Source organism: Gymnoscopelus braueri, assembly GCF_963280865.1.
Source record: "Gymnoscopelus braueri genome assembly, chromosome: 4".
Taxonomy (NCBI): Eukaryota; Metazoa; Chordata; class Actinopteri; order Myctophiformes; family Myctophidae; genus Gymnoscopelus; species Gymnoscopelus braueri.
The window spans coordinates 34,761,944-34,775,337 of record NC_137605.1 but is presented as its reverse complement, the minus strand read 5'-3'; the positions used below and the strand labels follow the sequence as shown (position 1 = coordinate 34,775,337).

The window sequence follows — 13,394 nt, the reverse complement described above, 5'->3', positions numbered from 1 at the left end:
TGTCTTACTGTGTTTAAAAAAAACTGTACTTATTTTTTTCCATTTTCAGACAAATCACAGCAGTTCAGTCTTACAATAGATATTAAAGTTTAATTTAGAAGATGACTACACCTACCAATGGCAACACTAGTTAGTGTGTAACCCCATTTTTTACACCCAGTGCCAATTGTCTATGTAATCCTGGGCACTACCTTCCCTCTGCCAACCTAGGGAGGCCAGGGCCGAGCTCATGCCTCCTTCAATGCATGAGAGCCAACTGACCTTCTTATCACCTGACAGGGGAGAGTTTCCCTGGTTGGACGTAGCGCGTGGAAGGAACACGTTATTCCAACCAGTTCCATTCCCCTCCATCAGGCGCCCCCCGGCTGGCCAGGGGGAGGCAGCATAGTGACCAGGATTACTGCATGTTTTTGTGAGGGTACCTACCCTAGGAGACCATGCAAATTCCACACAGAGAGGCCCTTTCGCCAGCCCCACCTAGGGTATGGGCACTGATGACGCGGAGGAGATAACACGCCCCCAGCGCCTACAGCGTCCCCTGCGGGAATCGAACCCAGGACCTTCTAGCTGTGAGGCGACAGCGCTACCGATTGCGCCACCGTGCCCCCGTCACTTTCCATTTTCATCTTTAGAAATTAATTCACCTCAAATGAACGTTCATAAACATGATTATAACCTGTTTTGTTACACATACTGTAGACCAGTTGCGTGTTGATTACTCTAGTGTAGTCTGGAGTAGCCTGCCAAATAAGCCACAACCATTGCATTTTGCAATGAAATTTCATCCGACCGCCATTGTAACAAATGTTAAGACGCTCAGAAAACCAGTCGGTCAGTCAGTTGGCGCTCTGAATTTTCAAACTGCAATGCTCTGAGCACTCTCTGAACGACCAAGAGTCACTGTACCCTGGGTGAATTCCTGAATGGCTACTGCATATTTCTGAATGCACAAAGTCTGTACCATAGGTGCCACCTCAGATTCAGGGGTGGCCATGCCACCCGAGGCCACCCCCTGGACACGCCTTTGCTAACTTCTCCCCCCCTGAATGCTCAATTATGACTGTCTGAGCAGCCATCAGCTTGGTGAAGCTGAAACTGAATTTCCCACACAGGATTAATAAGGTCTGTATTATTATTATTATTATTACTAGATTAAAACTAGCAGTACCAGTGGTCCCAAATTGGCAATTTAAATCATTACCAATTCCCCCAATGTATTTACAGTCCCTGTCACAGCTACCCCTACTGTTACGGTCTGAGGAGGGTGTGTAGACAACCACGATACACATGATACACAATACTTCTTTTCACCTGACAGTGAGGAGTTACATGAGTGGATGCATGTGGAACAACACGCTATCCCTCCCAGTTCTGCTCCCTGCTGAAAGGGTACCCCAAATAACCTGTAGCACTCAGTGCAGTGAGACAGATCGCCCTCCCCTGCTGGCTTTCAACCGTGTTCATAGGAGCCCCTGGCCAAGCCGGGGGTGCTGTGGAGGAATCGAACCCCTGTCTCCACAGTGGTGGGCAGTAACTTTCCCCCTGTGCCACCAAGACGCCCTAAATCTAAACCAAAGTTGATGTGATGTCCTGCGTTTCATGGGCCCAGACAGAAGATGTGGCACAGCACATATCATACTTTGACATGAGAAAGCATATTGGATTCAAACATGAAGTTGGAAGTACATGTGCCTTTATCTGTTGAGCCAATTGGAAACCCTTAAAGTAACTCCCTTCTTTTTTTAATTAGTCCAGGACTAGGTCAGAATCCTTCTATGAAACCAGAACAATACTGTAGGCTGTGTTGAGGAATTATGTACTCACTTGACCTCCTAGAGCTCTGGACTTCATTTGCAGTGGTTTAAGTGTGAGTGTGAGAGTTTATTTTTATTTTTACTGCAGTCTCTACTCTAGTTGCCCATTGTTTTAAACTCTATCCCTCTAGCCTTGCAATTTCTCTCTACTTTCATCGTGTTATCATCCTCCCAGAATCTCCTATCCATCGTTTTCTTCTGTAGCTGAGCTGTCAATTAAGAAGTATATGACTATAGAAAAGTGTAAATAGGACAAAAAAATTCATGGCCATTGATGCTAATTGCTTCGCCCCTTCCTCTTCTCACATACAGCACATACAGAAGACAGACATGCAGATAAGCTTGCACACACAGCTACTGCCAAAAATTAAATGAACCATTTATCTTCTTTTACTTGAATTGCTAGATGAGAGGAGAGGAGAGGAGAGGAACATCGACAGTATGTATGCTAATCCGCTACAGGGCACCGGTGCCAATTGCCAGCTGCTCCTGATTTCTTATGACCACACTGACATTTATCCCTCAATGTAAGCCATTGTCATATAATTCCTCCTATTTTCTATCTATAGCTTTCTTCCTCCCTAGTTGTCTCCCTCTTTTTCAAGCTCTTCCCTCACCCTGTTAATCACTTCACTTGCTCTATTCCATTCACTGACCATGTCTTTAACCATTAGGCCTATATCCCCTAGCGCCAATTTTACCAGATTGAATGATGGTTACTGATTAAAGTTTAATTCAATATTATTTGTTCTAAAATAACATGCACAACCAACAAATAAATTGACTTCAGTCATGTTCCTTGTTCCAAGTTCATAACAGCTACATTCAAAGCTATTTGGCGCCATCAAGTGACAATTTCCGTAAAGCTTCTGACTAAAAGGCCCTGGCTTTAGTTTGTCATGTTTTTAAATGTAACTTTCTGGAAGGCTGATTTAATGGATGCTTCGAAAGTGTCATGGGTACAATGTATTGTTGATTATCAGTCTTTGAACTAACAACAGAGCAGCTTGTCAGTGTCTCTCTTAATTCAATTGTTGATTACAGTCATGACTCATGGCTCTCTGGAGATTGTATAATTTTGACAATTCAGTATATTGATTGAAACAGAATAGCATGGATCACTTCCTGGAAGATTTATTTAACTCATGGTGGGTAAAATAAACAAATGTTTATTTTTGGTGTAGAGCCTTATTAAATTTCAAACTTATTTTAAAAACTGCCTAGTTCAACTTTTGTTAATTTTAAAATATATAGGCCTACTATGTTGAAATTCTGATAAATAATTCTGATAAAGAAATAACATTAAGCCTTTATCTGTTTGTAGGCTAACCTCATCTAGACAAGCATGGATTTCCCTCCTGCTGTTATCCTACCTGTACATGCACACATTCTCTGCATATGAGTGCGTGTGCGTTATTTATACAATTTCCAGCAAGACATAAACAAATAGTTATTCCTCAAAGTTAGCTCACTAAACCCAGTTGTTCAAACTTCAGCGATAGCTCTTTATTGGGACGTTAATTACTTTCCTTGTTATTCATTGGCCTTTTTAGACTTTCATTTTGTTTATGACACACTGATATATGGATTGCATACTATGACAAAGAGTGGACCCTAATGTTTCACAAAAGGTCTCCCATACCATGCTTGCATTTTGGCTGATAACATTTTGACTTGCGACTGAAAGTCTGTTTTATTCACTCTTTGTCACTTTGTCTCCTAGCTTCATCGGTAACAGCAGATGTGCAGGCCTCAGAACAGCAACGTTGTAGGTGCTGTGTTGTCTCCTCTTTATCAAGTTCTACTAAAATAGTGCAGTCGTTCAACTTCAACTTTACTGTCACATTACTGGTTTCCAGGTGTAAAGAAGTGGGTGAAATTCGCTTTTGCGTAAGCTCCATAATCTTTTGCTATTTTACAGAAAGGGAGAAGATCGAACATTAACAAACATGTCAAAGAGAACATACGAAGATCAAGATATCTCATATACACATAGCATAACCAGCAGATACCATATATACTGCACATGAGGTAAAGCATAAGGTGCGAAAGTGGTAACAAATTGGTAGCTCCATAGCGGTGCGGTGTATGCATGATTATAGACATAAGTAGAATCACCATGAGTTTCATGTCTAAGTGGCTGTAGTTTCAGTGGTTATTGGTGGCCACTATGAGTTGGGAAGGCCACCTGAAAGCATTGTATAAATCAGGCTTTTATGGCACTATGGATGGACATTGCTGGTGCTGTCACATATTACACCATTAGATGAAAACGTTTTATCTAGAAAATCAACTATACACCTTTGGTTCGCCTACATTTTGTGCAGTCTCAGAGTTACAAATGGATATCAACACTGAGGATTCAACTGTGTATATAGCCTACAAATAAAACAGTACAGTATACTGTATGTTTTCATTAGCTTTAAAGGCACTAGCTTTTTCAATTTATCAAAAATAGAAGGGCCTACTGGGCTAAGAGAGAATATCATTGAGTGGATTCATAGAATAGAATAGAATAGAATAGAATAGAATAGAATAGAACTGAGCACCTTATTTAGTATTTTGCATCCAAACACATTGGAAAGAGGAAACATAGAATACAACATACTGTATATACATACAGTGACGGTTCCCAGGATGTTGTTAGGTATATTTCACTTATGACTTCCACTTATGGTTATGGTTTGTGTATTTGCTTTGTACTAATTTCTCCTTCTCATTGGTTCCTATTGGGGAGCAGTGAGATGATGGCCATCAGTCTAATTGGGGAGCACTTGGGCTTGGGTGCTCGTCTCCCCAGTCCTCTCCCAGTTCGTTTTGAATTTTTGCACCTCACCCACTATGCACCTCATTCAACATTTATGTTAACCCATGCAACACTCTCACCCAACCTACACAATCCACTCATGCATACACACATTACACTACTGACTCTACTGATTTCCACATTTTCCTCATCAGTTTATTCCTGATCTGTTCAATTACTTTTGTATATTTAATAAAAAACTAATTTCTTGGTAAACTGCGTCTCCCCTGTATTTATGATATGTTCCCTGGCTCCCCTAGGCCAGGGTCATAACAAAACGGTTTCAATCCGTAAGTTTCAAGTCCTACCTGAGATTCGGACCCGGTTCTCCCAACATCTACACATGTACACTCTCAGTCAAGAGGGAATCCCCACTTTGCCATGGGAGATATTGGCTTATGAGCTTCAGACAATACCACTATCCGTTGTCAACCCGTAGGTGTCCTACAATTTCAATGGAAGAGTAGGGAGACCACCTCCAACCACTGCAGATGTAGCCTGGAAACCAGACGAATCTGCCACAGCTAAAACAAACAGCCCTGGGCAGATAGGTCTACCACTCCTCGGTTTGAATTACATTTTGCTCACCCCAGAGTTGTGGGTGACCAATTACAGCCCACTATTCAAAGTGGGACATTTTTAGCTGTGACGTTTGAATCTGTTTGTAACCGCCCCTTGGAAATGAATCTTCCACACCGAAGTTCCAGATGAATATCTACGTCTACGCAGTGATATTAGTCTGGCCATGTCAGGCTACTGCATATGGGCTAATTATATTGTATAATAAACATTAAAGTTAGGATTAAATAAAAGGTCCAATTGCAGCTTTGCAACAAAAATAAATAAATAAGTATATGATGAAATGATCCATATGATAACCCAGTGTTATATTCCCACTCCATATTTTACACCAATGTAAGAAATGTTTCTACATCAGAAACTAAACAGTATTCGTATTTTTACCTTATCTTTTTGTAGGTGGTTCACGGAAAGGTTTCACCGGACTTTCTTTTTCTTTTTTTTTGCTATTGGGCGTTTTCAGGACATGAAAGCCAATTAAACCAGAATAGTGAGACCTTAACATTAATATGATATTAATAATTAACATGAGTGCATTGGTATCCAATTTGCATTTCTAATAAACCCAAACTCCCCGGCAGCCACTAGACGCTAACTCAGCTAATGAATAATGCATCAGGTAGAGATCACTGGCACTGCAGTACTGTATGCTTTTTGGAACAGAATAGATTTTCTTTTTACCCAACTGCACCAATATTAAATCCAAATCCAAGTAGATTGGAACAAAGGCCAATGCCTTTTACATAACCCATATATCAGTTGCCTCAACACGCCTTAATTTACATATTTCGTTTTTTGAAAGTATGTGTAATAGGTGAAATGAGAAAAGCGATAATCATTTAAAGGAATAACATTTCATGGAAAGGGCAAGAAGTCTCAGCACTGAAAAAGAAAGGCATACTACTCACTCCAGTAAAATACAGTCATAAAGATCAGCATTGAGATAGGATGTTGTGCAGACTATATCAGTGTGTTTGTGGGCCAAGGTCAGAATGTGTCGTTCCAAAGCAGGTCCAGTGGGGGTCACTGTTGTGTCAGAGATATTGGATTCTGACACTTTTGGATAGTTTGTAGCTATTCCCTAAACGGTAACTTAAATGCTGACCTAAGGGATATGTACCATGTGAGGATTATGATCCACCCTGGTGTGTGTGTGTGTGTGTGTGTGTGTGTGTGTGTGTGTGTGTGTGTGTGTGTGTGTGTGTGTGTGTGTGTGTGTGTGTGTGTGTGTGTGTGTGTGTGTGCGTGTTAGAAAGAGAGAGTGAGATAGAGAGAGAGAGAGAGATAATATAGGTTTCAGTTTTCTGTCGGCAAAGGACAGATTCCACCTGAGATGACACTGCAGCAATATACTACACCCCCCCCCCCCCCCCACCTCCTCCTCCCTCTTTCCACGGGGTGTGTGTGGGGGGATAACAGGACGAGGTGGGAGGGACTTTGTCCAACGACGAAACGCCCCCTTCTCTCTCTGCTCATTTAATATTCAATGAGCATCCAGGAGAGGAGAGAGAGAGAGAGAGGCAGAAACATCAACACAGAAGCAACTTGACGGCAAGACACAGTTCATTCATTTTTAGCACAGGAAGCATGGTCCCTGCATCAAGCACTTCTTACCGGCTGTGTTTGCACCACCGCCGCCGGCCGGGGCGGGTCTGTGGTAGTAACCGTATGGACCCGCTATGGATGGACATCGGGGCTCCGGTATCGCATGCAAATACGTCCGCTGACGTCGGCGATCATGTGGCATTTGGCGTAGAGCCTCCTTGTGATCGGCAATTTTTCTGTCGTCTGTGTTGTCTGGTGGTCGGATGTTCGACCCCGCGTCCAGGAATATTGTTGTTCACAGAGTTATAAGTTGATCAGTCGGCTGAACCATCGCTTCTTTGGGATTTGTTGTTGTTCATCCACCTGAGCATCGCACCATATTGGGGGGAGCAGGTAAAGAAAAAACAAAAAAAAATATCGCTAAACTCTTCCTCTGTTGTTGGAAACGGTCCAAGAAGAAGTTGAACCTGCATGGCGTTGTGTTTGTTTGGTTTTCAGTTAGATCGCCTTGGCGTGTGGCTCACTAAACACCCAACAACAAGCCTCTGGGTTGATGTTTTAACTAAGTCTAGCCTGCATGAACTTTGCCTGCCCCGCTAGTTTACACCTGCATGCCGTACAGTAAACAATGTTCCGACGCTTTGGCACACCGGGCCAAGTTTGTTAACTGACGTTCGCTCTCATGCGAGTTCTACGTCTAACTGACCGTAAACCGGGCCAGTAAAGCGAAAAGAAGGGAGAACATCGTGTCTACTTTCCCTCCCCTCCTCCTGTGTGTGTCGACATAACCAGCAAAATATGGCCGTCCTTTGCCGACATGTTGTTACGTCGATGGCGAGGGGAACATTTTTTTTAGAGAAGGGTTTTCTGCGCCCCTCTCTCTCTCTGTCCACATCTTTGTTATAACCACGGCGTTTTCAACCCCCGTCGTGTTATTGTGTTGGTGGTGAGGGGTTTATAACGCTTTACTTTTGTTGTCCCAACGTGTTTGTGGACAGTTTGATTTCTGGGTTGGTTGGTTGCCGTGACTGTGTGATGTAGGCGGACCCCTGGTGACGCTGCCTCCCCTCAGAACGACCACGGCCGTTCTGCTGCAGACACACACACACACACACACACACACACACACACACACACACACACACACACACACACACACACACACACACACACACACACACACACACACTGACTGTGTATCTGTGCACTGCGGTACAGTTGCTGTAAAAGTCAGTCGCAGTTGGTCAGAAATTGGAATTGGAACTTTTGTGAGCTTTGTACCCAGTCTCAGGGTGCTTCCAGTATGTGTGTGCGGCACTTTGAAGGAGTCTATAGACTTTGCTGTATATGACAGTATGTGTGACACTTCTGTGTTGTTCTCAAACTTTTTCATGTGAAGGACCCCCAAAATGATATGTATTTCGCGGCGGCGGACCCCCATCTCATATTTTGTGACAGTGACCTCCAGAATCAAAGATTTGAGTTAAACAACATATATATATATATATATATTCATATTCAAACTAATATCTGCTATCTTTGAGAACCAGTGATCTACATGGTTTGTTTTTTAGCAGGGCCCTGCCCCTCAAGACAGTGCTGCACTGTTGTCCACAGACTTATAGCCAGAGGACTTATACAATCATTTAGCTTATCAGACACTTTTATCCAGAAAGACGTGCAAGATCAAAGTGGCATGAACCCTAGTCAACAAACGACAGGTTAAGTGCTGCTGCCCTCCTGCGTTGTAGTCATCAGTGGGGCTGTATTATGCTGCACTCCACTGGAGTCTAAACTGTTTGGCAGTTTTCAGAGAATACATACGGTAAGGTTGAATTACAATTAGGTGAAGCCATTAAGGACGGTGACCTTTGGGTTTAAATGAGGAATTTGACTTGAGGGTTATGCTATAGTACAGTTATTGTAGGGCGGTATTTATGATGGTATATGTATTCTATATTGTTTCCTGTAAAGTATTGTCTGACTACCACATGTGCTGCTGCTTTGGTTTAGGCAAGTAAACTACAAATTCCATAATGGATCTACATATGTCCCAATGATGATCTAATTTAAAAAGCTTGACAATTAAGAGGTTTTGCAATGACATGGTGTGTGGAAGGGTACTTTTACCCTTAAAGGAATAGCTCACCCAAACATTTAATTCACTTTCATGCCTATTCAAACACAGGTGACGTTTCTTTGTCCACATAACACATAGGGAGGCTATTACAACTTTGTAGCAGCCTTTTCCAAAACCGAAGTTAAAGGTGAACAGTTGGAGTTACATATAGGGCAAAAATGACCATAAAATTACTCCAGCTCAATGAGCTCATGCAGCATAATCTGGTTCTTCTGAAACCAAAGGATTCCACTGATAGAGCAAAATGCCATAGTATATTGGTTATTTAGTGCATGTTTTGCTCAGCGTATGTGTTTACAAGGTCTGAGTATGCACATGCATGAACATTTTCAAAAACAACAGCTGTAGTGAAGATTTGCACTAAATTGTGTAAATATTGGTCTTTGGGATATTTTGGAAAAGACTACTACAAAGTTGTGCTGGCACACACAGCGAGCTGTGTGTTATGTGGATATTGAAACTTCACCTGTGTTTCAACTGGAATGAGTCGATAATGACAGAATTTCCATTTTGGTAAACTATTATATCAAGCTGTTAGGTAATTAACAGCAGTGTTGGCTAGTCAAAGGGATGGATGATATATATAGGTCCTCCTATCAGTATCTGCCAATAATTACTTTAAAATGTGTTATTGGTAATGGACAGATACCAAAAAACTAATGCCAATTAACGATTATGTGCCAACAACCACATTGATGAGTTGGTGGGAAAACAGCTTGTGTTAACCTACTGTACCTACACAGGATGCAATGTCTACTGTGTGAAATGATGTCAAAGTCTCTGAAAGTAATATAAAATGTACCATTTGCAATGGCTGTTCAACTTCAGTCATGCGAGGAGGGAACAAGACACACTATTGTTACAAATCTTCTTTCAATATGACCATGGAAATGATTGAATCTCGTCCAAATTTCAATATCGTGCAGCTATCAGCAAACACAAAAAGCTAACGCTTGGTGACCTGCTACCCTGATGATCGTGCATATTTTGTGTGTATTTATTTATTTATTTATTGCCATTTGTCCTCTGCATTTAACCCATCCTAACTATTAGGAGCCGTGGGCACTGGGCAGCCAATTCTCCAGCACCAGGGGACCAGATCTAAGGCATAGCATAGACTACATCACATACCAATGCTCTATCAAGGTGGACCATGCGCCGGGTATGTTCCAATTATATATGTGTATGTATGTGTGTGTGTGTGTGTGTGTGTGTGTATATATATATATATATATATATATATATATATATATATATATATATATATATATATATATATATATCTCTCTCTCTCTCTCTCTCTCTCTCTCTCTCTCTCTCTCTCTCTCTCTCTCTCTCTCTCTCTCTCTCTCTCTCTCTCTCTCTCTCTCTCTCTCTCTCTCTCTCTCTCTCTCTCTCTCTCTCTCTCTCTCTCTCTCTCTCTCTCTCTCTCTCTCTCTCTCTATATATCACATACGTGTGTGTGAATATATATTTTATTGGTACAGATTTCTACTGAAATATAAATAGAATGACACTGCTTGTAGCACCGCTGTTGTTATTACAGGATTGGCCTATACGGAAGGAACGCTGAAAAATGAATGCCGTAGGGTCTTAGAGCTTGAGGATATTTTGTAAAGCAACAACACATTGTCAAACGGTATTTATTAACTGTACAATACATAAATAAATAAATGTCTGCTGCCTACGTCATTTTGGTGCGAGTGCAGACACTAGCAAATAAAGATAATGTTTAATAGTGTTTAGTTGTCAAAAAACAGTATTCTACAAAAAAAACATGTAGAATACTGATTGTGAAAAATATTATGAAAGATTATATAAAAAAGAACTTGTTAATTGAAAAAGTTACACAGTATGACTTTAATCTTTGAAAAGGTCTGAGACAGGGGCACGGTGGCGCAGTCGGTAGCGCTGTCGCCTCACAGCTAGAAGGTCCTGGGTTCGATTCCCGGGACGCTGTGGGCGCTTGGGGCGTGTCTTCTCCTCCGCGTCACCAGCGCCCATACCCTAGGTGGGGTTGGCGAAAGGGCCTTTGCATGTTCTCCCCGTGTCTCCTAGGGTAGCTAATACCCTCACAAAAACATGTAGTAATCTGGTCACTATACTGCCTCCCCCTGGTCAGCCGGGGCGCCTGATGGAGGGGAAGGGAACTGGTTGGAATAATGTGTTCCTTCCATGCCCTACGTCCAACCAGGGAAACTCCCCCCTGTCAGGAGACGAGAAGGTCAGTTGGCATTGGCATGCATTGAAGGAGGCATGAGCTCGGCCCTGGGCTCCCAAGGCTGGTGGGGGGAGTGTAGTGCCCAGGATCACTTAGAAAATTGGCACCGGGTGAAAAAAAAGGGTTACAAAATCGAGGGATAAAAATGATTAAATAAAAATAAAAATAAAAGGTCTGAGACAACTTCTGAAGTGTGACTCTTGAAAAATTGAGGTGTAAAAATGTTAGATGGTGCTTTACTGCGTATGCTTTCCTGCAATCACTCCCACATTAGCTGCATCTCTTCCATCAAGCACAAGCTAACACATTTAGGTGACAAAAGCATAGCCTGGGTTTTTTGCAAAACTTAAACACACTATTTGTCTTGATGCATTTTTAAGTAGCTGTCAAATTAGCAAATGGAAAAACTAGCTTTTGGTCTATGCCTCCTAACTAATTGCAGAAAATGATGAGGGAAATTATGAGTAGAAGATGCAAAAGTGTGCAGACAAAAATGCTGCCAAAGAAATGTCAAGCTTATATGTTCAATCATTATAGATTCAGATGTAAGCTATCAAGTTTACAGAAGGACATTGTAGTCATTTTCTTTCTGTAGGCTACTGCTTGATCATTTAGCCGGTTTTGAGAAATCGGGTAAAATCAACAACTTGCATTATCTGAAAACGGCAATGTTTTCTCCTGCAAGAAACTGCATAAATGAGAGAAACTGCATGGGCTGTACCCCACTTCTGAATTGGTGTAGCAACATTCTCTTCACCTGTAGCGGTTGGTTCAGACATAGCTGACATGGCTGCCTGAGTCGCAGGGTGGAATAGGAAGGTAACAGCGTATGGCCATATTCGTTAGGGGCGGGAATGGTACTGGCCTAATAAATTACAGACTAGCCTACATTCATTTTTCAGGCTGTCTGATGCTTTGGTGAAAAATGAAGGTCTTTGGTGTGAGTCATGGTGCATTGGTTGAGCAGAGATGTTGTCATCATGACCTGGCATGCTCAGCTCTGTGATGATGTCACTAAATCCTATATTGTGTTCTGTTCTGTACTTCTCCACTCGGCTGTGTGCTGCTTGGTTACTATTATGTGTTGTTAGGTGACTAAGGCAACTACAGACATGAGGTCATCACCTGTGGGTGGATCTCAGTGAGAGAATGAGACAGGAACGAGAGGAAGACAATAGGTGCATCCCAAGTCTCTTAACTTACAGTACATCCACGTTTCCCTAACTTGTGTATGTTCCTTGCGTCTTCTTAGACCCTCACAAGGATGCATGGAGAGATGCAAATAGGGCTGCAACTATCGATAATCGTCTTAGTGATTATTCTACTGATTTCTTTTTCAATTAATTGAATAATCGAGAAGCTTGTTTTTTTATACAGTATCCGAATCGACATGAATTTTCTTTTAATTCTTTTGTAATTGACTAAATCAATTAGCCCTATTTTATACTTTGTTGTACAACAGTGTCACCCAAAAATAGCTAAAATAGCCGATCTGCATCTACAAGCTTGTTGAAAAGAGAACTAAATTTCACAATTTCCCCCAAACTCTATATATTTTTTTCCCCCTTTCTTCCCCGATTGTTGATTATTGTTTATAATGTATTTAATTGATTAGTTCGATTAACTGTTGCACCCCTAGATAGAAAGAAACAAGAAATGATACTTCCTTTCCTCTGAAACGTCATGTGAAGTGACGTCCCATTTCTATTACAGAGGTAAAAGTGGGATCTCTGTCATTACCGTTAATGCTCACTGACACAAACGGTAACAACCCCCCTGCCACAATCACACTGTCATTCTGTGGGAAACACTGCACACATTATTTGACTAACAAAACATGCAGAGCAATTAATTATAGGCAAATGTATGGTTTGTATCAGTGACAGTTTGGCTCTTGAATTGAGCAGCTAATGTGGTAGCCACGTGAATGCTTGTTAATGTCGTAATGTAACATTTTCTAACACGGGTCCGATAAATATGGCAATAGGAGAGACATAGCTCTGTGCTTCCCACCAAGCTTAGAGGCTCTCTGCTCTGCGTCATCAATACAGAACACAAGCATGCCTCGTTGGTTAGCTTTGGGCCAATCACAAGAGCCTAGAGATCTTAAAAGAGAGATCTTATATTTATTGCATTCACTGTAGTAGATGCTCGTATCCAAATCAACTTTAGTGCAGTCCTAGAATTTAAGCTTCAGTTATTAACATATATGATTGAAACTGAGAAAACGGACAGCACACAGTAAATGTCCTTTTATTTTGCCTCTCCACGGACAGAGCAACGGACGCG

At 41.7% G+C, this 13,394-nt stretch overlaps 2 protein-coding genes across 5 annotated transcripts in view; one reads left to right on the top strand and one right to left on the bottom strand.

The window, feature by feature from the left end:
- Positions 1 to 13,394, bottom strand: part of sntb1 (syntrophin, basic 1) — a 400,503-nt gene that overhangs the window by 357,910 nt on the left and 29,199 nt on the right. The gene's annotated exons all lie outside the window — the stretch shown is intronic.
- The window catches only part of zhx2a (zinc fingers and homeoboxes 2a), a 33,516-nt gene continuing 26,871 nt past the window's right edge, over positions 6,750 to 13,394 (top strand). For 2 of the 4 annotated variants that reach the window (XM_080427027.1, XM_080427026.1), the window contains exon 1: positions 9,582 to 10,046. The gene's annotated coding sequence lies outside the window, so the exon portion shown is untranslated. Of the gene's footprint in view, positions 7,138 to 9,581; positions 10,047 to 13,394 lie in introns of those variants that run through there. The other 2 variants (XM_080427025.1, XM_080427024.1) reach the window with 2 other exon arrangements.